This window comes from Camelus dromedarius, chromosome 29, assembly GCF_036321535.1.
Source record: "Camelus dromedarius isolate mCamDro1 chromosome 29, mCamDro1.pat, whole genome shotgun sequence".
NCBI lineage: Eukaryota > Metazoa > Chordata > Mammalia > Artiodactyla > Camelidae > Camelus > Camelus dromedarius.
The window spans coordinates 20,110,916-20,136,855 of NC_087464.1; the positions used below are offsets into that span (position 1 = coordinate 20,110,916).

Sequence of the window (25,940 nt, forward strand, 5' to 3'; positions counted from 1 at the left end):
CCAGGCATGTCATTAAACTTATGGGAGGAGTTTCAAGAAATAAAGAATAGTCAACAGTGCTAAATTCTACTGAGAAATCAAGTACTCATAAAAAACCATGGGCAGGGGGCAGTACTCAATCAAGGTGCCTATTTGAGGAGGAAAAAAAAGGTATAAAGAGAGAGAGATGGATCTGGTCCCTTCTACCAAAACATTACTAACCACAATAATGTTTTGAGTTCATTTTTTTCTGTTGACATACAAATGCAGAAAGTTAGATTCAGACAGAGATTCAGTATACACATATTTAATGTTAATAAATCAGCATTCCTAAGTAATCAAACTCCTAAAACATTTACCTACTTTTATAAAGAAGCCATACAGGAAGAACACTGCAAAACTGTAAAGTCCCCTACTATACAGAACAAAGAGAACTTGTAACTACTAAGCCACTGTTTCTAGGTTCTTTCAAGTTTTACCAACTTAATGCCCATTAAAATTTTTCCTTATGTCATTTAGAAAAAAAAAAAAATCACTGTATTCCCCTTGAATGGAAACTAACAACAGAGACTTTGAATGCATTTAGAATCCCTACTCTAGATTACTTTTTTCTCCATTCTAAAAGAAAAAAAAAGTTATCACTGTTATCTTGCCTCAATGCTAGGTCATTTAGAAATGATTCTTCTCCCTATAGAAAACCGGTTTCTACCCTCTGAATGAAACCAAGGTACTAAAAGGATACTCCCTAGTTCTGTTAACCAGAGACCATTACAGTAGACTTACAGCAGAGAAACAATGAAAGATTATCTGTTCACAAAGTTCTAACGTTCCCAGAGTACTAGAAGGGAAGGTAAGTATCCGTTAAAATGTAATCTACAGCCAGATTTGAAATAACTTTCACTGAAACTGTTCTATTTACAATTATCTTCATCTCTACCTGGCAGCAATAAGATGAATCCGTTAAGAAGAAAATTAAATACATCTTCTCAAATTCAGAGCAAAGGAAATGTAATATAAATATTTAAGCACCAACATAAATTTTAAATATTCAAGTGAAACTCAAACAGTTGTTCTATTCATGAATAGATTATCTATCCAACAAATTTAAATGCATAGAAAATATATTTCATAAGAATTATTTCACTAATTAAAAGTGATGAGTTTTAACTTTTTTCTCTTCTATTCAAAATGTTAAAACCAAAGTTATCTGGAAAAATCAAACTCTTAAGCCGTGACAAACAAAACAGACATTAAAAAAAAAAACACTAAAAAACTTCCCCAAAACAAACACCATGACCAACATACCAACAGTAGCTCTGAAAGTTAGAGATACTAAGTTTATTACCAAAAATTTACAGAGTAAGTTATTTAAACTGCAAAATGGGCAAGACTATTCAAAAATTATACATGCTCAACTACTGGCTGCATCAGTGAGAGCTTAACCCATGACTTATCATTGGATTGGCTCCCACTTACAAATTAAAATTAGAATTTTTAAATGTCTTGAATTTTTCTTTAAAACAATTTTTTAAGTTTATTCTCGAACATTGTTAAGTTTGTTTAAGTTTGTATCCTAAACACTTACAGCCTTTTCTATTTAACATACTAATTGGCAAGAGTATACACAATTACCAGTTATTGCTGAACAAATGCTCTTAAAGACAAACAGAAACAACGCAGGTCTAGTAACGCACTGTGTGTGGGAAGTTTCATTACTTTCAACTAAAAATCTATGAAATACTGAAAAGGTGCTGATATGCCATTTAAAACCTAGGTCTATACATACTAATTGTTTCTATATTGTACTTAAAAAAAATCAGAAATGCACAAAAAGTGACAAAGGCTATTCAAACTTGTTCAGCCTCCTCTCTAAAAATGTTTCTGATATACCTTCTTAGAAGAAAGTGTATCTTCTGGTATGTGTTTACCATAAGAAATGTACTGAGAAAAGCTGGCGTGAACAACAACGCCAATGTAAAATATTAAGTCTTGTACTTAACTGATAGCAATACATATAAGTGATACACATATAAGTAACCAACAAAGATAAAATTTTCACTTAAGTGGGTAAACATTTTCCCAGTTTCCTTCAGCTGATTTTAATGTCCAGAAAATGGATTTAGAGCCACCTACATTTTGGAAAATGGAATTTAAAATAGGCTATTAGTTTAGGTAAAAACTAATCAACAAGTCAGAGAGCTTCAGAGGCATACTTTAATATAACACTTAAGAGGCTACGCATTAGAGAAATTTTGAAGCACATTCTTCTGGTGGCAATATAAACTGGAATAAACTTTTGAAAAGCAATTTGGCCATTGAAGTGTTTATATCCTTTGATCTAAGTAAGTCCACACCAGAGGATTTTTCCAAAAGAAATCAAGAGGAAAATGTTTCAAAATTTACACAAAGAAGTTAGTTCAATGCAATACCATGATGTGGTGAAAAATAAGGAACAATCTAAATGTAACACAGGCAAAAAACTAGGTAAATTAAAGTCCCATTAACCTAACCCATATAGCAAATGAAATGAAAACAATTTTAATAACAGATGATACACTTTAATGTAAAATATGAAACTGTACTTATTTACAATTACGGAAAAAATACAAGAATATGGTAAGGTACAGAATGGAAGAGGAAAAAAATAAGACTACCTCACAATGATCTTCTTGTGGATATCAGGGTGACTTTTCCTGATTTTATTATTACAGTAGTGCTTAAGCAATAGATGGAACAGAAAAGCTTTAATTTAAAACCTTTTGCATGAACTGGAAGAAGCAGCACACCAAATACAAGTATACTGACTGAAATGCTCAGGTGGCATTTGGACTGATTATTGAAATTATTCTATATTAATTTCTACGAGATCAAAGAACAATATAAAGAAAAGACCCTCTAAAGAAAAATTCTGGCAATGAAACATAGTACAATTATTTCATAAGTTTAAGAAATGTCAATGGATTCATATATACTTTTTAAAGTTTTGGTAGCCTACCTTTAACATATGAATCCATTTATTTCCTGTTTCAAAGGGTGTTAATTACTCTACCTATACCTTTGAAAGAAATCAAGATTGAAAGGAAAAAGTTACCTTGTTCTATATAAAATAAATCAATGATCTTTTTTAAAAACAAAACTAAAATTATCAGCTTATTAAAAATGCCAACATATCTCTAAATTTAAAATATACTAAAGTTTAAAAAAAGGGGAGGTGTCTTGGGGGTAAAAAAGAAAATTAAACCGTTGGCATTTCAATTCTTTAAAAAGAACAAATTTAAGCCTACCACATCTATCTTTTAGCAACTTAGTAACATTTTAAGTTTAAGGAAAATGACATATCAAACAGAGTTCTTCAAGATGTCATTTATAAAAACTGACAAATGACTCCTCAAACATCCAATCCAAGAGAAAAAGCCCGTTACTGGAGATGATTTTTATTCGAGCATTTTTTAATGACACTTAAATTCTGAACTGAAAATAATGATACAGAAAGTCAAGTTTGATTCTCTGAACACCTATTTCCTGTCCAAACAGCCCTTTTGTTCTGCTTCCCTGCTTAATTTTAATGTTCGGTTTGCATCAGAAAATAACAACAATGACAAAACCTAGTATACACAGAAGCATAAAGGAGCAAAAGTGTAAAATAAAGGATCATTAAAAGATTAGAACAAAAATCCTACCAACAAAACCTCCACAATTTTCTGTTTGCTTCACCTCAGATTAACTTCACTTGAAGCTGTACTCCAAAGCAACCAAACCTGAATACCAAGCTCCACCTTCTCCAATTCTAGTGGCTGAAGAGTAAAATCTCCTCCCTATTAGTGAAACTGAAAATTGTGATTGGATACAGCTAATATCCATTATTTTAAAGAACTTTTCCTTGCTAGCAGGTTAGGTTAAACACACTAAAACCCCTTGGATAAGCTGGTTTCTTAAAGAAACAGTAGGTTATGTTTCAGTTTTCCCATCATATACTATTTGCTTACTCTTTTGTCTAGGTAAAAAATAAATAAACCAAGTAACAGCAATGAAAATCTCACAGAAGAACTGTTAATTTGCAGTTCAGTGACCAATTGTTAAAAATACCATGCTTTTAAACCAAATCACTTGATATTTTCACAGAGCCATGAAGGTGAAGTTATGGTTTATAAAGACAAGACTCTTTTCAATAGAGTTCACATTTTGTATGAAAATTTTAAAAATGGCATCAGAAAACCCACTGCAAAATTTTGCCAGGAAGAATAAAACAGTATTTTCTCTAAGACAAACATAAGACCACAAAACTCAAGTGAAAATATCCAGCACTAAAATACTGAATGCAAAAGATTCATTTCTACACTATCAAATTAACTGATACTTGTATGTTCTCAGTACCACAAAAGAGTAAAATTTTCAGTGACGTTAAAGATTGATATTTCTATTTAAAACTGGAGAAAAAATGAGGCAGAAATTATTGTTTCTATATCACCACATTCTCAGGTCTGACGTCGTGAGTGTTTTGAAAGCTTAATGCTTATCCTTTGCAAATGGGTATCAATGAAAGGAAAAGGCAACTTGTTCTAAGTTCTAACATGTTCAAGTATAAAGTTTGGGATGGTTTAAGTTCTTTTTTAAAAAATTGTTGCTTTTTACAAGAGAAAGGTGGACACTATTTTACACTCTACATAAGTATTATTTTAGGGAGGCATGGGAACCCTAAGGTACAGCTGAAGGTTATACTCCTCTTAAAATACTAAGTTATGTTAAATGTTATTTCTACTACAGAGGTTCTAAAGAGATTCTGACTTTTCAACAAAAAAGATCTACAGTCACTTTGTATATTACTAAATTTGCTGTATTTTATTATGTTTATTTTAATTAGAACTGTTTATATTTTTAATAGCTTGGCCCATTTACTATTACTCTGACATTAATCATTATCTGATTGAATGGCATTTTGATAATATTCACCTCTACCAATGATTGACCTATTTATAAAAACAAATTCAAAATTATAGCAAATTAGGGTAGCTCCTTCCTAAAATATACTTTCAATAATTTAATATGAAAATTTCTAATTTAAATTTATTTTCTAAATTTAAAATCCTACAAGCATTTTTTCTCAAAGAAAATTCATATAGTAGGAGAACATAAAGCCAACAAACTTGTTTTGAATACAAAGAGAAGCTTTTGTAAGAAACTAAAAATTCACATAATTGCAACTAGACATGAATATGGAATAATACCCCGCAGAAGCCCAAACAGCTGCATAAGCTATTATGCCTTTTAAGTGGACAAATTGAAAGAGCCAATTCACAGAGGTCTAGTCCCAAGATCCTTTGCAAGGATTCACAGCTTTGAATGCTCAGTACTTCACGAGTCAAGTTCAGGTTTTCCTCCCACTGTGTGGACACTTGCAAAAGGACACTGGCAGCAGAAGAGGTACAGGAGCAAACAACAGGAGAAATACATAATTTGCGTTACAGCATAAAACTTGAGTTACACCATAAAACAAGTTTTAGGTGGCCAAAATTTTTACAAGGTTACAGAAAAACAGATGGCAAACATTTTAATCTTAAAATCTGGCAAAATTAAAATTAGTAGACAGTTATGGGAACCAAATGAACCTTTACTCTAACATCAATTTTTCACGACAAAGTTAACCATTTGTGTAAAACAAACATATAGTACGTACAGTAATCCAATGCCAAGACCACTATCAATCTATAACCAAAAGAAAAAGAAATACAGACTTAGTTAGATTGTTCAAAGATCTCCAGGGCCTACTTGAAAGAACTTCAAGTTAAGAAATTTCATTTTAGATGGCTCACAGGTTAAAATCATTCCTCTTCTAAATCAGTAGTAGAAGAAAACAACAGCAAAAATAAAAAGAAAGCAGTACCACAACTGAGATTATTTGAAACAATATTGCTTCAGAGGAACAAGGAGGCTGCAAAGCTTCAAGGCTCCCTGATCACATGTGACAATACCACTTTTTGAACATCAAGTATTCAAAGGACATATTGTATATTTTTTGTGGTAGATCAGCGGCTTCCCCAAACTTATCAACTGAAAACAATTCAGAAGAGAACAAGCCACTGAAAAACTTGGTTTCATTTCATTTTTTTATTAAAAAGACCCTACATAAAGAATCAATACCTATACTATTAGGAATAACTTTTGGTACGTACAGAGAGTACAGGGTGAAAATGTCCTTGGAATTTTTAAGGACTAAAATAGCTCAAACTATCCTTCCTACAACAGAAATTAATCCTTGGTAGTATCCCTGGGCACTTCAGGTAGTTTAGGGAATAGTTGGTGAAAGGACCACCCTGATATTAGCAAAACATGACTAGGGTCACTGAGCGTAAAGTCTGAAAACCACCAACTGACGGACAAAAAAAATGTTTTTTAAATATTTTCCTGACAAATACACAGTGTCTACAAAAGTGAGGTATAAATTTGAGTTTGCTGCTCCTGATGAGTATCTTCTAACTCGTTAAGGGAAAAAAAAAACCACAAGATGAGTATTAGGGGAAGTGGGAGGGTGGTGATGGTCCATTTAGCAAATACTAAACACGAAGGAAACTTTAAAGAAACCAATAGATTAAGAAAGCATAAACCAAGCTGACAGAAGAGATATCATTCCTTAAGGTAGTAAATTGCTCTTAAATCTAAGGGAATAAACAAGGTCACCAATAAATGTAAATTAAAACGGAACAGAAAAAATAATATTGAGGCTGAAGCATAAGTAAAGGAAAAAGCATTCATTTAATAGTCAACTGTTTAAATAGTCATAAATTTTCATGTGTCAAATAACACACAATAGATCACCTACGTAAACTGCTGGACACAGAAAACTGACAGAGAACAGATTGGCAGATTTTAAATTCCCTCTCTTTACATGCCTAAGCCAGAAAAAAATAACCAAAAGATAAAAAGATGATGCACAGCGACTAGTTAATAAGGTTATTTTTTTATACAGTTATCAAAAGAAAAGCTTTTCTCAACAGTCATAGAAAAATTTTTTAATTATTGTCATGAGGAATACCAACAATTTTAAAAAGCAAAATCTGAACAGGTAGAGTTCTTTGACAATTATACAATAACATTCAAAGCCAACAGAAAAGTTTACTCCTTCATCAAACTTTTCAAACACCTACTATATGTTGGGCACTAGCTACTGTGGTGAACTTTTGGATGCCAGTGTAGACCAGTGCTGTCAAGCAGAAATATAATGAGAGCCACGTGCAATTTTCAATTTTCTAGTAGCCACATTACAGCAGTAAAATAAAGTTAACAGGGATAATAGATCAATTTAAAAAATACTGATTACATATTGAAGTAATGCTATTTTCCAGTTTTGTGTTAAATAAAATGTTTTATGTTAAATAAAATCAATAATATGTTTTATTAAAATAAATATTTTAAAAATTGAGCTATTTTTCCTGTTTTGTACCAGAAATCAAGTTCATATTTCACTTATAGCACATCTCAATTCAGACTTGCCGTATTTCAACAGCCAGATGTGGCTACTTAAACTTAAATAAAATACTGAAGCTATTAGCCACATGATTACTTATAAATTAAGATAAATTTCCATCATTGCAACAGACTCTATCTCTGCTCTCCATTATAATATAGTCACTAGTCACATGTGGTTACTGAGCACCTGAAATATGACTAGTAAGACCAAGGGTACACATTTTTAATATTAAATTTTGGTAAATTTATAGTCACAAGTGGTTAGTACCTACCAGATTGGAAAGCATTAGCTCTAGAAGAAAAAGATGCTGAAACAAATCACAAGCCAATTAATGAATCACAGTTGTTACAAGTATTTATAAATAAAGAAATACCCAATGTGAAATGAATAAATAAAGCCAACATAAGAACTTAACTTCTTTTGCCAATATTAAGGGTTAATCCATCAAAAAAATCACAATTAAGCAAAAGGGAACAGCACATGCAAAGATTCTGAGTGGGAGAAAAGAGAAAATACAGTAGAAATAAGGAAGGAAAATACCAAGGAGTAAAATAATCAAAGTTATTTGTAGGAGACTGATTTGGATCACAGAATATAAACAGGATAGGAAGATGGCGGAAAAGTAGAAAGCAGCCTTACCACCTGGAAATAGTAAGTCTCCCAAATAAGTCTTGCAGTAAACCTTGTCCCACTCTCCTCACTCAGTAAACTCCAGTCATCCCAATCTTCAGTCAAATCCTAAACCAAGCCAGGCACTTTTTGCCCCCTTTGTGCTAGCAGCTCTCTTCACTTAGGAAACTTCCCCCAGCACTTTCTCGATCTCAGTACTCAGAATCACAGCTCCACATTTTCTACACAGGACAAGCTGTGGGGCAGTAATCCAACTGGAAGACAGGGGTGGGACGGGATGGGGGTGGGGGTTTGAGTCTGTCTGCAAGGCAATTTTTACAAAAAATTTTACAGAAGAAATTCAGTGTGTGTGTTTTCTAAAATTTCTGACAGACTGGGGAAAAGCTAAAGAAACTACCCAAACATACCTTAGCACCATCACTAACTTTAAATGTTAAATCCTCAGAGTGACAGTCTCAGAACATCCATCCGGCACCTTCCAATCTCTATCAGCACATACTATTCTTTTTTTAACTAGCACTTGTCAAAATCTGAAAAATCTTTACTCACTGGTCTGTTAATAGCCTAGCTCTTTCAATAGACTGTAAATTCCATGAGAGCAAAGACCCTGTATCATTCATTGTTGTATCCTTAGCACTTAGCACAATGTTCAACTAGTATGGAGCAGTGGTTGATAAGCATGAAAACTGCAACTGCAGAGATTTTAATAAAAATATTACATGTCAAAATTCAAGGAATAGCTAAAACTAGGCTCAAAGAAAAACTTAATGGCATTAAAAATTTTTCATTATACAACATAAAACATTAAGTATAGAAATGATACAATTTTTTTTAAAATTTGAAACTTCAAAAACAACCAGAAGATCCTAAGCAATCAACTAAAAAATTCGAAGACTAACGAAGCAACAATCAACTTGCAGGGAAAAAAGGGAAGGGAAGACTTAACAATAACAAAACGAAAACACATTATTACTCTCAGTTACTAAAACAATGTGCACTGATATAGAATCACTGGTATTGAATAAAAGCTAAGAAGAACCAAATATATATGTATTTAGTACATGATAAAGGTATGAAATTCAGATAAAAAATGTTCATATGCTTTGACTAAGCAATTTTAAGACTGAATCCTAAAGAAATGAGAAATACAGAGAGATTAGCTCTTAAATATATGCACCCCAATGTTCACAGCAGCACTGTTTACAATAGGAATGATATGGAAACAACCTAAATGTTCATTGACAGATGACTGAATAAAGGTTGTGGCGTATATAAACATAAACTCAATAGAATACTATTCAGCCATAAAAATGAATAAAATAATGCCATTTGCAGCAACATGGATGGACATGGAGATCGTTATTCTAAGTGAAATAAGCCAGAAAGAGGAAGAAAAATACCATATGATATCACTTATCTATGGAATCTAAAAAACAAACTTATTTACAAAACAGAAACAGACTCACAGACATCACAGGAAGGGATAAATTGGGAGTTCGAGATTTGCAGATACTAACTACTATATAACAGATAAACAAGGTTCTACTGTATAGCACAGGGAACTATATTCAGTATCTTGTAGTAACCTGTAATGAAAAAGAATATGAAAAGGAATATATGTATATGTATATATAACTGAAACATTGTATTATACACCAGAAGTTGACACAACATTGTAAACTGCCTATACACTTCAACTAAAAAAAAAATTTAGCTCTTAAGATGGTCTTCACCACACTTAATAGTGAAAAAAAGGACAAACAAGTTACACACAATAGGTGACTAGTTAAGTTACAGTACTTTCATGAGATGAAATGGTATGTACTTTTTAAAAATTATATTTTAATATATGAGGATCTAATAGTAAACATGAGGAAATCCCTGCCCTCAAGTAGTTTACATTCAAGCAGGGGATACAGACAATAACCAAATAAATCATTTCAGATGACAGGTTCTGTCTGTCTGAAATGAAGAAGCGTTAACACAGTCATCAGGGAAGATGGTCTGAGAAGACATTTCAGAAGGAATGACATTTGAGCAAAACTGATTGAATGTTCCAGGCAGAAGGAACAACAACTTTAAAGAGAACTCAGCTTGGCATGCTCATGAACCCCCAAAGACAAATATTGCTGGAGGTGCATGAGTCAGGGGAGAGTGGCAGGAGATAAGTCTATGAGGCTGGCAGGCCTGACAGTCTAGAGCAGCACCAATCTGTAGCCTAAGAAGTACTTTAAGTGGGAAACACAAAATGAATTGTGAGGACAGTTTGAAAAAAGGAAAATAAATATCCCATTAATAATTTCTTATACTGATTACTTATTGAATCATAATTATTTTGGGCTAAAAAATATTTTACCTCTTTCTCTCTTTTTTTTGTAAATGTAGCTATCAGAAAACTTTAAATTACTTATGTGGCTCCCATTTGTAGTTCCTATTCTATTTCCATCGGACATTGCTGGTCTAGAGTATACAGGCCATAATAAATGTTTTAATTTGTGTACTGAAAAGTCATTGGAGGGTTTTAAGTCTGGAAATAAGGTAATCTAATTTATACATTTAAATGATTGCTCTGCAGAGGAACAGCAAGCAGAATGCACGGGCCAGAATGTTGAAGCAAAGATACCAGTTAGGTGACTACTATTACCATCTTATGTGCAGTAAAGGGTTAAGACATATAATCGGGATACTAGAAGCAGCCTAGGTTTGTTTACAATTCAACTTTTAATTGTTTACAACATGAAGAATACACACAAACAGAAAGACTGGGGGTATACCTACCAAATTTAATGATTATTTATTCTTTGTAACTTTTCTGAAAGTTTGGGGGTAAAATGCCCTTATAATAAAATATAAAAATGAGCCTTTCATTTTTTGTTTTTGTTTTAAAAAGCAGTATAAAATAGCCCTATCAATACAAAGCATCCTGATATCTGTCTGCATACTGCTTAAAAAAAAAAAATCAAACTGTCTCTACTTCCATGCCTTTAAATAAATCAATGTATTCAAGATATAAACTCATATCGCAAGCGCGTGCGCACACACACACACCCACCCACCATTGTCAAGAAGTTAATAGTGCTCCCTGTTTTGTCTTTGCATTGCTGTTAGCATGATAAATAAAACAGAATCACTCTAGAAACATACCTTGGGGCACTCCCAAATCTAAGGCTAAAGTAAATAAAAAGTACTTAAATGTGTGGTTAACACATCCTGATACTCATCACACATCTTTTTCCAAAAATGCTCCAAAGGACATACTCACCATAATTCCACAGAATGACACTTTGGCCCTAATCCTTTTCCTTAAAGGCTCTGCCACTTGATAGGTGCTTCCCTTAACTAGTCTGTATAACTGAAAGGATAAATTTAGGACAGGTTTCTTTTACATGAGTATGCTAAGGCACAAGTGAAGTTTTAAGTAACTTGCCAGAGATTACAAAGGGGATGGGGAACATAGAGTGATTTATTTTACATCCGTTCAAATGTTTTTGCCTACCATATTTACTTTTGGCATTGAAAAAGGAAATAGCAAATAGTGCCAGACTTCTTACCATGGGATTTCCAAGGAAAAGATTCATTATATACAGATTAACAGGAATCTTGATTTCTCATGCAAATGTTCAAAAACTACCAACTAATCACCGTGGCTATGAATCTTCCATTAAAGCATAAAAGAGAACCTAAGTTTTTCATTCATTTTTTCTAGTATTTCAATCTACTTTACTTCTGACTACCTAAAGACTTTCCAATGCAATCTACATTATTTACTCTAGAGAAACTCTTGCACCAGGAGACAGGAAACCAGAAATGTTCATAAAGCACAGTTGTTGATATCAAAACAAAATCAAAAACATAATCTAAAGGCCCATGAGTTACGGAAGATTAATACAATACTGTACAGCAATAAAACCAGTGAAATACAATCACATACTATTTTTATAAAGCTCAAAAGAAAAGCAAACTGAAAACACTGAACTTAAACGTATGCGATGAAACTTAAAAAAAAATAAGGAATAGTAAACGGAATGGTAAACAAAATCCACTAGACTGAAATGATTACCTCAGTAAGGAGAGACAGGGGTATAGGACAGATAAGAAACTCATATAAACAGATGCAAGTTTTGGTAATGTTCCAGCACTTGGGGGGAGGGATCTCGGATTTTTAAGTTACATTTTATCTCTTTATATTGTATTGTGTGTATTCATACTTCTGTGGTACTAAGTATATTTTGAACACTTTTAAAAACAGCTTTATAGAAGTACAATTGACCTACAACAAAGTGCACATATTTAAGTGTAAAACGTGATCAGTTTTGACACAGGAAATGTTCACCACTATCAAGATAATAAACCATCAGCCCCTAAATAATCCTGCACACTTTTGTGATCCCTGCCTCGTTTAAATATATTTTAAAACGTTAAAAGAAAAAAACGTAAAAAGACAACCTGTTTGGGAAACTTAAATGAGCATATTCTGTAGAAAGAGAACATTTTCCTCTGAAGCCCTGGACTACCAGTAACTCTTCAAGTGTCCTAAAATTGGTAACATAATTATTACATAACCTTAAAAGTGTATAGTATTTTACATTAAAAAATCAAATTCCGAATTTGATTTGAAAGAGGAATTTAAACCTCTTTCTCAGATCATTAAACCATTAAAAACTAACCAGCTTTCACCGCCAAACAACTTTAAATACAAACGGTCTGCAGGTAACCCCAAGCCCTTAACTTCTTCACATTGTTGAACTTTGTAATTGTGAAGATGTATCATCACAGCATCCGCATCGTGTGGTTTAGCACAAAATTTCAAAACAAAGTTAAAATCATTTCAAATACAATATTCTTCTGTCGCTGTTTACGTAGGGAGAAGCCAATTCGAAAAATACTGTTTGAGGGAAGAGTAATTTCAGAAATCCTGAGTGTACCAAACAGGAGCAGAGGAAAAAGAGGCCAACCCCCGATCCCCTCTCCCGGTCTGACTTGCTAGACCGTCACCCCTCGCCGGCTTTTGAAACCGCGACAGGTGAAAAACATTCCAAAAAGGACTCAGGCTCGGAGACGCGGGGCGGGGAACTCGACTAGGGCTGGTGACAGGGACGCGCCCAAGGGTGCCCGGGGTCCCTCCGACCCCCACCCGCCAACTGCTCGGAATGGGGTCAGAGCGGCGAGCGCGGCGGCCCCCGAGGCCCGCAGGGAGCGGGGGTCGCGACCTCGGCGCGCCTCCACCCACCACCCCCGCCCCCGGCAGGAAGCCCGGGACCGCGAGCGCCCGCCGAGCTCCCGCCCCTGGCCCCGGGGCAGGGAAGCCCCTCGCCCTTCAGCAAACTCCCGGCCCGGGCCCGGGAACCAGCGGCCGGCGGCGGGCCCACCACCTGCTGCGCCCGCCGGCCGCCCTCCGCTTCCGGCTCGCCAGCGCCGGGAGGGGCCGGGGGCGGGCCTCGCCTCGGCTCAGCCGGGTGGGGGAAGGGAAGGGAGGGGGAGGGTCGGCGCCGGACGCCCGGGGCCCGTGGGCCGCGCTCCTCACCTGGCGGCGGCCCTCTCCGCCTGACGCGCTGCCCGCCGCCGCCGCCGGTCGCCGCCGGTGAATGGGGACAGGTGAGGCCGCCGAACCCCTGGTCACTCCGGCCCCGCCGCCGCCGCCGGCCCCTCCGTCCGCTGTTTATTAAACTTTTCTGTTTGGTTGTTCGGCCTGTGACGCGACCGCGGGGGAGAGCTCCGGGATTGGCCGGCGCCGGGCGCTGACGCGGCACCCCCCCTCCCGCAGCCTAATTATTACCGGCCCGGGCGGAGCCGCAGGCCGGAGCAGGCGGGGAGGGGCGGGTCCGGGGCTCGGAGCGCACGGCGATTGGCCGCGGCCCAGAGAAGAGGCGGGCGGAGCGAGGGGAGACGCTCCTCCGCCCTCTCCGCCTCCACTGTCCCTTCCTCTGTCCTTTCTGGGGGGCCCCTCCCTCCGCCTTCTCTCTCCCTCCCACGGTGGCGGGAGAATGATTCGAAGGGTCCCGAGGAGATTATGTGGGTCTGGAGCAGTAGTTTCAGGTCCTCTGGTACCTCGAAGGGAGTGGCATGTTTCTGACCGGATTGAGGAGCCAGAAAGAGTTGAACTCCACCTGTCAGTTGTGCAAGAAGGAATTCTGAGCTCTCCCACGTGCAACGTCTTGCCCGTCCCCGCCGCCCCATCTTTGCAAGCGCGAAGTCCAAGGTCTGGGTGCGTACTCGAAGGCGTACTCTGCCCCGCCCTGAGCCCGTGGCTTGGAAAGAAAAAACCTTAAGACTAGAAGCGCGCACGCACAGGTGTGCCACACACATGCAGGGACATACACGCCCCCAAAGCACCCGGCTCCCAGCCTTTCCAAAAGGCCGTGTCCACTTCCCAGCTGAGTGAGTGCAGGCCGCGCTGCTGAGCTGGGGCATGGTGTGATGAAGCGGATGGCTCCTCCGCGGTTTCTCAGCCTTGGGGCTCACATGCCGCACAAGCAAGATGTTCTAGTTCCTTCAGTCCTATCGTGAGTGAGGGGTTCGGACAGGGCTGGCAGGTAGGAGACAGACCTATACTTGGGGATCCTATCTTTATATTTGATGTTTTGTTCATGAGTTTTTGACATTAATTTCGATGTTTAAAAAATACAGTGTTAAAATGTTATTTTCCTTGATTGCTGAGCATTTTGGTGCTCCTTTAAATTCTACACTTGAAGTGAGTATCTCACTATCCTTACCCTAGGTCGGGTCTCTCTTGGGGGAGAGAGATTTTGTCGTGACTCTGTACAGGTTAGGTATTTTGCAATAGGCCTTTGGGATAAGAAGCGCTTAATTGCAGAGGAGAATAAAGTCTTCAAGGAGGAGGTGGCATTGGCTTTTGGCACAGAAAGAGTGCATACCGCCCAGCATGCTGGGAACCGAAAGAAGCATTTTCCTGCTCTCCTAAAGAGGCTGGAGATGCGGTGAGGGGTTTGAAGAACAGAATGTGAAGTGCTGTGAGATGACAGACATGCTTTTGAGGGGGCAAGGTAAGGAATGTCCTGTGAAGTTAAGCCTAAGGGGACAACGGAGGGTCCTTGTCTTGGGCCTAAAGGTATTCAAAATGTGATTTTAAAAGGGATTCAAATTTAATTTTTAAAAACATGCTTAAAAACAATGGGCTAACCCAGCAAAAGAGGATTTTGCCCAAGGACATCATCCCTGATAATGGAGACTAGATTTAGGGTCAATTATTACAAGTCCTCAAGGCCAAATTGAGTAGTTGACTTTACTCAGTGGGAAATGGGAAGCCATTATAGAACAAGAACTTTAAGAACGGAAGGAAATGATAAATTATAATGGTGTGGTGAATTCTTCTGTTACTGGTAATAATTTTGCAGCCTGGGCCACCTGGGGTACTTTCAGCTGTTCACTGCTTTCCAGTCACAGTGTAGGAGAGCTGTACAGAAAGAATTTAGGATTTTGACCAGGGTTCAAATCCCTTCTCTGACACATTGCCCAGTGCCGTGGAGCAACACCCATAATCTCCCTGGGTCTCTGTTTTTTATAAGTTTGGGAAACATCGGCAAACAAAACAAAGTTCACTACCTTTATAGATTTTTTGGTCTAATGGGGGAGATACAAATAAAAAATAATAAGTATTTATGTTGTGAGTTAGACGATGGTAAGTGGTATAGACTGAAGAAAAAATAGAGCATGGGGGAGGGTAGTCTGCAGTGTTAAACAGGGTAGTCAAGGTAGGCTTCCCTGAGAAGGTGAGGTTTGAATAGACTTTTAAGAGGTAAGGGTGCAGTCATGAATAACTGAGAGAAGAGCATTCCAGACTGAGAGAACAGTTAGAGCATGGACCCCAAGACAGGGACGGCAAGGAAATTAGTGTTCCTGGAGCCAGGTGAGGTGGACAGACTAGGAGACGAAGTTAGGGAGGTAGGGAGGGCCTGCGCATGTAGGGCCTTGGGGGCCATTGGCTTTTACTGTGAGTGAAAGAAGGAGCCAGTGTATGTTTTTGAGCAGAAATGTAACATGATCTGGTTTAGATTTTGAAGGATCCTTCTGGCTGTGGTGTTGAAAGTAGACTAAAAGGGCAAAAAGGGTAGAAGCAGGAACACCTATTAGAAGAGTACTGTCTGCAGCCATGTGAGAGATAAAGGTGACTTGGACCAGGTGACAACAATGGAGGCAGTGAGAGGTGGTCAGATTCTGGGTATATTTTGAAGGTAGAGCCAACAGAATTTCCTGATAGATGGGATTTCAGGTGGGAGAGAGAGGAGTCAAGGTAACATCCAGGTTTTTTGGCTTGTGCAACTGAAAGGAGGAGCAGGAGGGACATCAGGAGATGTTTTTGCATGCATTGCATTGGAGGTTAGTACACATCGCAGCGGAGATATCAGGTGGCAGTTGCATGTATGCTGGAATTCGGGGGTGGGTGGGCGGGCACAGGTGTAAGGGAGATACAAGTTTGGGAGTCATTATCATGTAAATAGTACTTAAAGCCACGAGACTGATCAGGAAGTGAGTACAAAGAAGACCAAGGACTGAGCCCTGAGGGCTGACATTGAGAGTTCCTGGAGAAGTACAGGAGTCACAGAGCACAACAAGAAGGAGGAAACAGTCTGGTGTGCTAGGAGCCAAGGGAAAAAGCGTGTCAAGGGGGGAGTGTCAAAGGCTGCTGATACTTCAAGTATCCTGAGGACTGAGAAGTGACTGTTGCATTCAGCGACATGGAAGTCACCTTGGAGGGAATGGTTTATGTGGAGAGCAGAAGTGTGATGGGAGTGGCAATGATGCCTTCCTTATTAGGGTTTTAAGTTGAGGGTGTGGTGGTTAATGCGATAATATATGTGAAAGAGCTTCATGAACTGGCGAGGATGTGAACATATTCATAAGGATTTTATCGTACATTTCTTTTCATTCAGATTCTTGCCCAGCTTATCATTGTACTAACCCACCTGATGCAGTGGGGTATTCATGTATATTTGTTATGAATTTGCAGAAATTGGGCTTATGTGGACTCTTTTGCTTCTCTTTGTTCCAAGTCTGTACTGAGAGATTAAGCATTGCATGGTGATTTAGAATTCACAGACCACTGCCATTGATTAGCTTCATGGTCTTAAGAAAATCATGTAAAATGGGGCAAAAACCTACCTCAAAGGGTCGTTATGTGGATTAAAAGCTACTAAGTTTGTATTCATCCAGTGAACGTTGCATACTGACTTTTTGCCTGCCTGTGTTGTTAAATACTGGGATACAGCAAGCAGTAAGGGAGATAAAGGCCGCTCTCTCACTGGTGTGTTTGTATAACACTGCTTATTGGCAGTGTGAACAGAAGCAATACTTCATAGCACAGGCACATAATAGATGCTCGGTAAATGATAATTTGTTTTATTATCTCCAGTCCTTCCTTGTGGTGCAGACCACGATATCCGGTATCCGCTCATCAGAGGCATTCAATACGTCTAAGGCTCATTTTCTTCCCCCAAACAGTCTTGCCTCCTGTAGTTCCAATTTTGGCTAATGGTGACACCATGTTTCCAGTTACTAAAGCTAGAATCTCATCCTTTTCCTTTTTAAAAAAAGATTTTTTTAAACAGCTTTGTTGAGATTTAATACACATACCATAGAATTCACCCATTTGAAGGGTGTAATTCAGTAGTTTTAGTATATTCACAGAGTTGCACTAATATCACTATAATCACCCCAAAAAGAAACCCTATACGCATTAGTAGTCACTCCCTTTTTCCCTCAACCATCCCCCAACCAACCCTAGGCAACCACTGATCAATTTTGTGTCCCTATAGATTTGACTATTTTAGACATTTCATAAAAATGAAATACAGTCCATGGTCTTTTGTGACTGGCTTCTTTCACTGAGCATGTTTTCAAAGTTCACCCTTGTTGTGTCAATACTTCATTTCTTTTGTTGCTGAATCATGTTTTATTATATGGCTATGCGGCATTTTATTTATTCATTCATCACTTCATGGATATTTGAGTTGTTTGCGCTTTTTGCCTATCATGAGCGGTACTACTCGGATCAGTTGTATACAAGTTTTTGTGGGGACATGTGTTTTCATTTCTCTTGAGTACATACCTAGGGGTGGAATTGTGGTGACTCTAACCATTTGAGAAACTGCTAGATTGTTTTTCAAAGGGGCCATATACCATTTTACATTCCCATCGGCAGTGAGTGAGAATTTCACCTCCCTGTCCTTGACCCAGATCCACAGTGTAGAGAAATACAACAAGGAGCTTGCCAAGAATTTGTGGCCATGTTAATCTATCCACCAACCTACCTTTTCAGTACTGTCACCAAGGGCCTGTCCACTTCTAACCTAAGGTGTGGACTGGCCAGGAAAGGGTGGGGCCAGAGCAGAATCTGAGGCTCTGGTTGGTGGGGAAGGAAGTACCCTTAGAAAAGTTTGTTACAGATTTGTGTTCTTCTAATGACTTCCTATCAGAGTCTAAACCAAAGGTTCTCACCTGTTGGTCTCAGGACCCCATTCTACTCAAGAATTATTGAGGACCCCAGAGAACTTTTATTTATGTAGGTTGTAGCTATCAATATTTACTGTATTAGAAATTAAATACTAGACATTTAAAAATATTTATTAATTCATTTAAAATAGCAGTAACAAACCTATTACATGTTAACTTAAAGAACATTTTGTAAATGAAAAATAATTATATTTTCAGGAGTATGTCAGTAAGAAAACTGGCAGTGGCAGTGTGTTATATTTTTGCACATGTCCTTAATGTTTGGCCTAACAGAAGACAGCTTGATTCTCATATTTGTTTCAGCATTCTATCTGTTGCAGTGTCATACATCATGTAGCTTCTGGAAAACTCCATTATACACTCATGAGAAAGTAATAGTGAAAAAGGAGAATAATGACTGAGATAATGAAAATAGTTTTGACCTTGCAGACCTCCCTCAAAGGGTTTCAGGGACCCCAGGGCCCCATGGCTTACACTTTAAAAATCACTGGTCTAAACCACCATCATGTTAAGATAGTGTCTTAAAATTGTTGAAAGGGTCCTGCACTTGAAGAAGATACTCAGGCAAGCAGCTCTGTCAATCCATGAATATGCTTCTGCCTATCTCCTAACTTTTATTACATTCAGTTGCCAGCCCTTTTCATGACCTCACCCTTGTGTATATACTCCCTGTCTCTCCTTACCAAACTTCTACTCATCCCTCAAAACCCAATGTAAAGGCCTGCTCCTTGGTGAGAGCTTTCTCGACTTTTATAGGCAAAATTAGGACACCTCTCTTACACATTTTCACACACTATTCTTCCTTCTGCAATAACACCATGTTAAGTTGATATTTATTACTCAATGTTTGCCTCCTCTCTGATAAACTAGAAAGTTGTTTTTTTAAAGTTTGATTTTTTTCCCTTATGGATATGAGATAAGGATGTAAATTGGTCCTTTTCCAAATCTCTAACCAATTAGCCTAACAAATTTATCAATCCTACCCTTACCCATGGTTTTGTTTGAGGCCTCCTTTATCATATATTAACTTTTTGTACATAATAGATTCTAGATCTAGGCTTTTCTACTAGTCTTGTGACTCTGCTTCAGCAGTGTGTTTGTTTTTATTGGAGACTCATAATATTTTAATCACATGGCTTTATAATAAGTGTTAGTATCTGCTGGAGCTTGTGTTTCCATCATCTTTTGCCCTTTTTCTCCTGAATTTTATTTGAAATTCTGATCTGTTTATGCCTCCAGGTTAACATTAGAATAATTTTGTCAGTTTCCAAGAAATATCCTGCCAAGATTTTAATTAGGATTGCATATGCCTAAAATAATTTGGGGGAGCAAGGAGAGAAATGTTCGTCTTCACAGAATTTGGACAGCCCATCACAACATTTTCTGGGGTTTTTTGTTTTTCATTCATTTAACTTAAAAAAGCCTCAATATAGTTTATTTCCTTAATTTTATGTAATGTAGTGAAATATTAAAGAAAAATGCACATGATCATGGTATTTCTATTTAATAGTTCACTTATATTATGTTTTGTAGATACTGTGGAGGAAATTTTATTTTTTTCTTATACTTTCAAACTGGTCATTGATAATATTATAATGATAATTAATTCTGTATATCTATTTTATACCTAACCAATTAATTGATCTTTTAAAATGGTTTTTAATAATTTTTCAGTTGATTGGGATTTTTGTCGTTAATAGTACATTCTCTCTCCTCTTTCCAGTTTTTATACTTTCTATGTTTCATGTCTTACTGCTGTAGCCAGAATTTTCTAAGGATATTAATAATATTGACAGCATATGACACTCCAGACTAGTTTCTGGCAAATGCTGATTTATTTGGCATAAACACCTTTTTCAGAAAACGATGCTAAGGAAGTAACTTCTATTTTTATATTTAGTTTTTATTAGAAATGGCTATTGAATTGTATGACTGACTTTTCCCAATCTGTGAAGATCATTTCTAAGATCACTTTCATATTTGATCCATAAAGTACAGTATTAATAGATTTACTTATGTTGAATTTTTCTTATATTATTTCTCATAGCTATGGTGAGTTTTACTTCATCATGTGGTTTAATTACATCTGCTAATATTCTATTTTATACTTTATAATCTATATCTATTTAATATAACCCAGTATATCAGTAGTATCAAAGGGGCTTACGTTAAATGATTTATAAACTCTCAATCTACCTATGGTAGAGGCTCTTCTCCCTTATCCTCCCTTCCATGGTAATTCCAGGGGACTTACTCAGGCCAAAGATACTTACCCTCAAAGAGAGAAAACCAGAACATCAACCAAATCAGCCTAAGAGTCTCTGTTATTCGTTTGGTTGTTACTGGTTCCGTTGCCCCAGCCGTCCGTGTCCCTGGCAGTCTCTCCCATGTTTGCTTCCCTCTCTAGCAAATGAGCAGAGGAGGAAAGAGCTGAGCTCTGCTCAGTGGCAGGGCTGATATTCAAACACTCCCTCACTACCAGCAGCAAGGAGGCCAGGAAGACTAAAGTCCCTCCCTGGACCAAGTCCTTCCTCTCTCTTCTCCAGGTCCCAAGTTCCACCTGTGTTAAGAAGATCAGATACAGGAACACCCATTGCCTTGCTCCATGGACAGTTCCATAAAGACAGTGCCAAAAGTGAGTGTGTTTGTCATTTCCCATGTTCTCTAGGATGCTTATAGTCTCCCCAATACATATTTTCATATGTGAGATTGGTTTTCAGTATTATTTCTGATAACCTTCTCAGTCTCTGCTTGACTTACCGATGGAGTCAGGTTTTTCACTCCATGTTTGATCAATTTTGATAATATGATTTTTAGAGAAGATGGCCTATTGCATTGAGATTTTCAAATTTGTTAGCATATGCTTGTATGCTTGTACTGTGAGTATGCCGGGGCTAGTGTGAGCTGCCTCCAAACACTAGGATGTAAAATTGTCTGCTAGGAATTAAACTGCAAACCCAATTCACTAGGATTATAGTAGAGACGTTTAAAGGTTGTAGTCATTGTTTTTAGCTTGCTGACCTCTTCGAGGGTCTGATAAAGGCTGTGGACTTTCTCCTTAGAAAACTGTACAAAAAATGTATAAGGAAAACTCTGTTTTAGGAAGTTCCCATACCCCCTACGACCTATCTGTGGACCATGGACCTATGTCCACGAACTTCATAGCTAAAGAGAGTGGCCCTCAGGCCTTCCATTGTTAATGTAGCCTTTTCCAGCGTGCTACTGCATCTGAAACAAGTATGTGTCAATTAGAAGCTGGGGAGAGTCAGTCACCATAGAAGAAGAGACAAAGGGGAGATGCGGTCATTGGCAGTGCCCATCTCAGCACTCTCCAGGGGATACTTTCACCTGCTGGATTTCATCTATGCTGGTCTAGCTGGCAAGACCATCCTTGTAAGATGATATGTTTATCCAGTTTACACTTCTCTGCAAGGTTATTTTGATTATTCAGTGCCCAGTTTATCTGACTTCCTTTGTTGGGAGTTAATATGATTGGGCTATTTTTTTAGCCTCAGCTCTATTTCTCATTTTTTAATTTGCAAATTGATGCTTGGATTTATACATCAGTCTTATGAACTTGGCTAGTGTGTGTCTGTCTGTGACAAATGGAGCAGATGACAAAGTCAACATTCTAAGATGCAAGACTCAGGGCCTGATGTAACCACATGAGGGTAGGGAATGCCACCCCATGAAGCCTCTCAGGGGACATCCTGCTGGCCTCACCCAGGCAGGACATCCTGACAACATCATGACAGTCAAGCTAGGCATTCTCTGTAGACAGAGCTCTCCTAAACCTACCTGAGTGCCCCTTTCCTGCATTCTAATTGTAATTACTCCCACTCCTTGACTAGAGTTCAGAGGATTATCTTTTTTATCATCAGTTTTAAAATGTACCCTCTTGTATTTATTTATCAGTTCTATTTTTTACAGCTTCTAATTAATTTAAATACTTTATCTTAATTACTTTCTTCCTAACAGTTTCACTAGGACACTTCCGCCTCTCCCCACCACCATCATAAAATGTGTTTTCTCATTATCCCTCTTGTGCAGACATCTTCATGATGGTGACTTTACCTCGGAGCCGTGTCTCTTCTGTATGGAGATCCCACATTGTTTGATTTCCATGTTGGCTTTGTTTCTTCTCACGACACTCCTCTCAGTTGTATTTTCAGAATTTTACTTCTTTTATGCCAACTTAGTCTGAGAAACTGTCTAGAAGAGCCAAAGGACACATGACAACGAAATGCAGTGTGGTATCCTGGGTGGGATCTTGGAACAGATAAAGGACCTTAAGTGAAAACTAAGGAAATCATAATGAAGTATGACCTTCAGTTAATAATAATGTACCAGTATTGGTTCATCACTTGTGACAAATGTCCCGTGAGTGGTTGATATTTGGGGAATCTAGGTGCTCTGTACTATCTTCATAACTTTTTTCCAAATCTAAAAACTATTCTAAAATAAAAATTTTATTTAAAAAAAGGCAGCTCTGAGTAACCCATCAGACACCCCTCAGAACCTGCGTCCTCTCCGGTGAATCGCATGCACTAGTGACCTGCTTTGATTGGGCCTTGGCCCAGCAGACCCCATTCCTGGCCACCTCTAACGTGTGTCCTGTTGTGATAAGCAAGACAAATGGATGCTCAGCCCTTGTTGGGAACCCACTGCTGCTGTGCAGAAGACAGGATACTGGACATTTTCTTTCTTTCTTTCTTTTTTTAATTAAAAAAAATTTTTTTATATTCTCATTTGCCTCTCTGGATACATTTTTGTTTCATATTTTCCCCCCTGCTCTGTGTCCTGAGAGGCTCACTGCCTCTGTGAGCATCCCTGTCCTCGGGCCTCCGGTTGTGTTTGGTCCTGGAAACACTGGCAGGAGATGGGAGGGAGGAAGGAATGTGAGGTTGGGTTATTTATCCTCGGTTCTAGTCCTGCTGGGTCACAGGAGCTTGGTGATATTCTCCTACCAAAGGCCACAGCCCCTGTCATCGTGGCTTTTCCACTCAGCTGTTCCCATAACAGCTCTTTCCCTTTATCCCTTATCAGCCAAAGCACAGCCTTCACTCAGCACTCTGGGTGTTGAAGCACCTGGCAACCTCACCGATGCCTGGATACCAGGTAGATGTGTGCTTGCCCCATCGTGGGCCCTCAGTATGTGTTTGTCAAATGAGTGACTCGGTCAGTGCATCACAAGATACTAAAGTTACAAAAGACCCTGGTGACAAAAAGACCCTCAGTGGTTAGAACACTAGGCACTCAGTGCTGGGCTCCTTCACTTACCCGGTGAGCAAGCTGGGGCAAGTTGTTTAAGTTCTCTGAGCTTCAATTCCTTATCTTTAAAGTGAACATAATATTTTCTTCATTAGGTTGATTAAGTGAAAGACAGTTTATGCAGAGTGCTTGTTAGAGCAGTGTCTGGCACAGAAGTACTCAGCAAACGGTAATTATAAACGTTATCTAATTAGTTATCTAATCCAGTCATGGCTAAAATTAGATAGCCTTTTGCAATAGATAAATGAGTGAGGACACACACAGACAATTAGCAAGCAACTAAAAGGAATTGGCCAGCAAAGTTGTAAACAGGTTCAATCTAATTAGGAAGCAAAGAAATGCAAAGTAAGACAAAAGTGGGGTACCATGTCTTGCCTCCAAAATTAGGAAGTTTTTTGCTTCAATAATACATAAGCTGCAAAGGAATTGAGGAAACAAGGACTTGCAGTCATTCAGCGTGGGGCTCAAAAATTGCAGAATGCAAGAGTTTTCGAAATTTAACACGCACCTACCTCTGTCCCTTTTAGTAGTTGAAACCACAGACGTACACTAAAAAGTGTGAGTAAGGAAGTGTCTAATGTCATCGTTTGTAATAACAACAAACAGACAGCTAGCTAGACAGGCAGAGAGAGAGAGAAAACCAGCTAAACATCCGTCAGTAAGAGAACATCTAATGAAATTTCGATTCAGCCCTCCCATGGATCGCTACGTAGCTGTGGAATTTAATCAAGTTCATCTCCAGGTTGTCCACGACGCAAGGGAGCCCACTGAAGTCACTTCTTGTTCACCTACTACACCAATTCTTGCCTCCTGCGCAAGTCTGAATGTGACACACATCCCTTATCTGGAGGTGGAGTGTGCACCCTTTGGAGGCCCAAGGACCCTGGCGTCCAGGGAGGTCAGGGTATATGTGGGTGAGAGTGCGGTTTCTGCAGATGCTCAACCAGGCTGCTGCCTGCGTGCTCTGGAGCACAGCCTTGGCAGCGCTGATCAGACCGTGCAGTAATATACTAACAAAAATATTTTGAGGAAAGACTGCCTTTTTAAAATCCGGTGAAGGGCAAAGGCATTGAATAGGCTGGTGAAGGCCCTGCTGATATCTACGTGTGTGGCAAAAGCGAGTTGCAGAACAGTAGGTGCAGTGTGATTCCAGTTAAGTAAATATGTACGTGTACGTCAGTACAGAGGAAAGACTGTCACTAGTGGCTATTGCTGGACAGTCTGAGATTTTGCTCTTTTTTGTTCTCTATACTTTGAAGTTTTTATAATTTGAATATACTCACATATTTCTTGTATAATTAAAAAAAATTAAAATCAGGAGTAACAACAGCAACAACAAAGAAATGCCAAAGCAAGTTTCAATACCTATGTCCATTCAGGTGAATATTTCAGTTTACAAAGAGTCTGTAAGCTACTTGTGAAAGTTAAGTGAATAAAGCAAGAGAGAAAATTGAATATGAAAATATTTCAGTAATATATTAAGTGAAAAAGGCAAGTCACAGAACAGTACTACATTAAGGTCATATTTATGTTAAAAACATAGACACATGTGTATGTATAAATAAATGCCTGAAAAGATAGATACCAAATTGAAAATAGAATTTATTATCTACAAGGGATGGGTTTGAGTGGTAAGAGGAAACTTGTTTCTGAAGTGTTTAAATATTTTGTAATGAATATATGGTTTATATTAAAAACTAAACTGTGTATAAACATGTATAAGTTATATGTATTTGTGTTTACATATATGTGCATATGCATACCTAAGAAAATAGATGGGAAATGTTAATAGTCTTCTCTGAGTTGTGAGTAATGGGATTGTGGATAACTTTTACTATCGGCTTTCTTTTTCATGCATTTTTCACATTTTCACCAATGGCCTTGTGTTTTGTGACCTGAAAATAATTTATTTTTTTAAAAAAACCAAAAGGTTAAGAAAAGGAAAAAACTAATAAAACTGCATAGTATGATCACTGGTTAGTGAAAGTAAACAAAAACTCTATACATGGAAAAAATCTAGGGAAAACTGGAAATCAGTGGAAATTTGGATGTTAAACATTTTTCTTCCTCTTCTGAATTTTTGCTATGTTTACTATTATGAATGAGTATTATTCTGATCTAGAAG

General features: G+C 38.0%; 1 protein-coding gene and 1 long non-coding RNA gene across 5 annotated transcripts in view; one reads left to right on the top strand and one right to left on the bottom strand.

Annotated features, from left to right (window-relative positions):
- The window catches only part of ZFAND6 (zinc finger AN1-type containing 6), a 57,207-nt gene extending 43,440 nt beyond the window's left edge, over nt 1-13,767 (bottom strand). The window contains exon 1 of one of the 4 annotated variants that reach the window (XM_031440712.2): nt 13,599-13,767. The gene's annotated coding sequence lies outside the window, so the exon portion shown is untranslated. Of the gene's footprint in view, nt 1-3,659; nt 3,744-13,598 lie in introns of those variants that run through there. The other 3 variants (XM_031440708.2, XM_031440711.2, XM_031440713.2) reach the window with 3 other exon arrangements.
- Nucleotides 13,768-13,996: 229 nt separating this feature from the next.
- On the top strand, nt 13,997-23,030 carry LOC135319570 (uncharacterized). Its single transcript, XR_010378301.1, has 3 exons — nt 13,997-14,279; nt 21,091-21,179; nt 22,595-23,030. It is a non-coding gene; the product is annotated as an uncharacterized LOC135319570 (long non-coding RNA).
- Nucleotides 23,031-25,940: the final 2,910 nt, after the last annotated feature.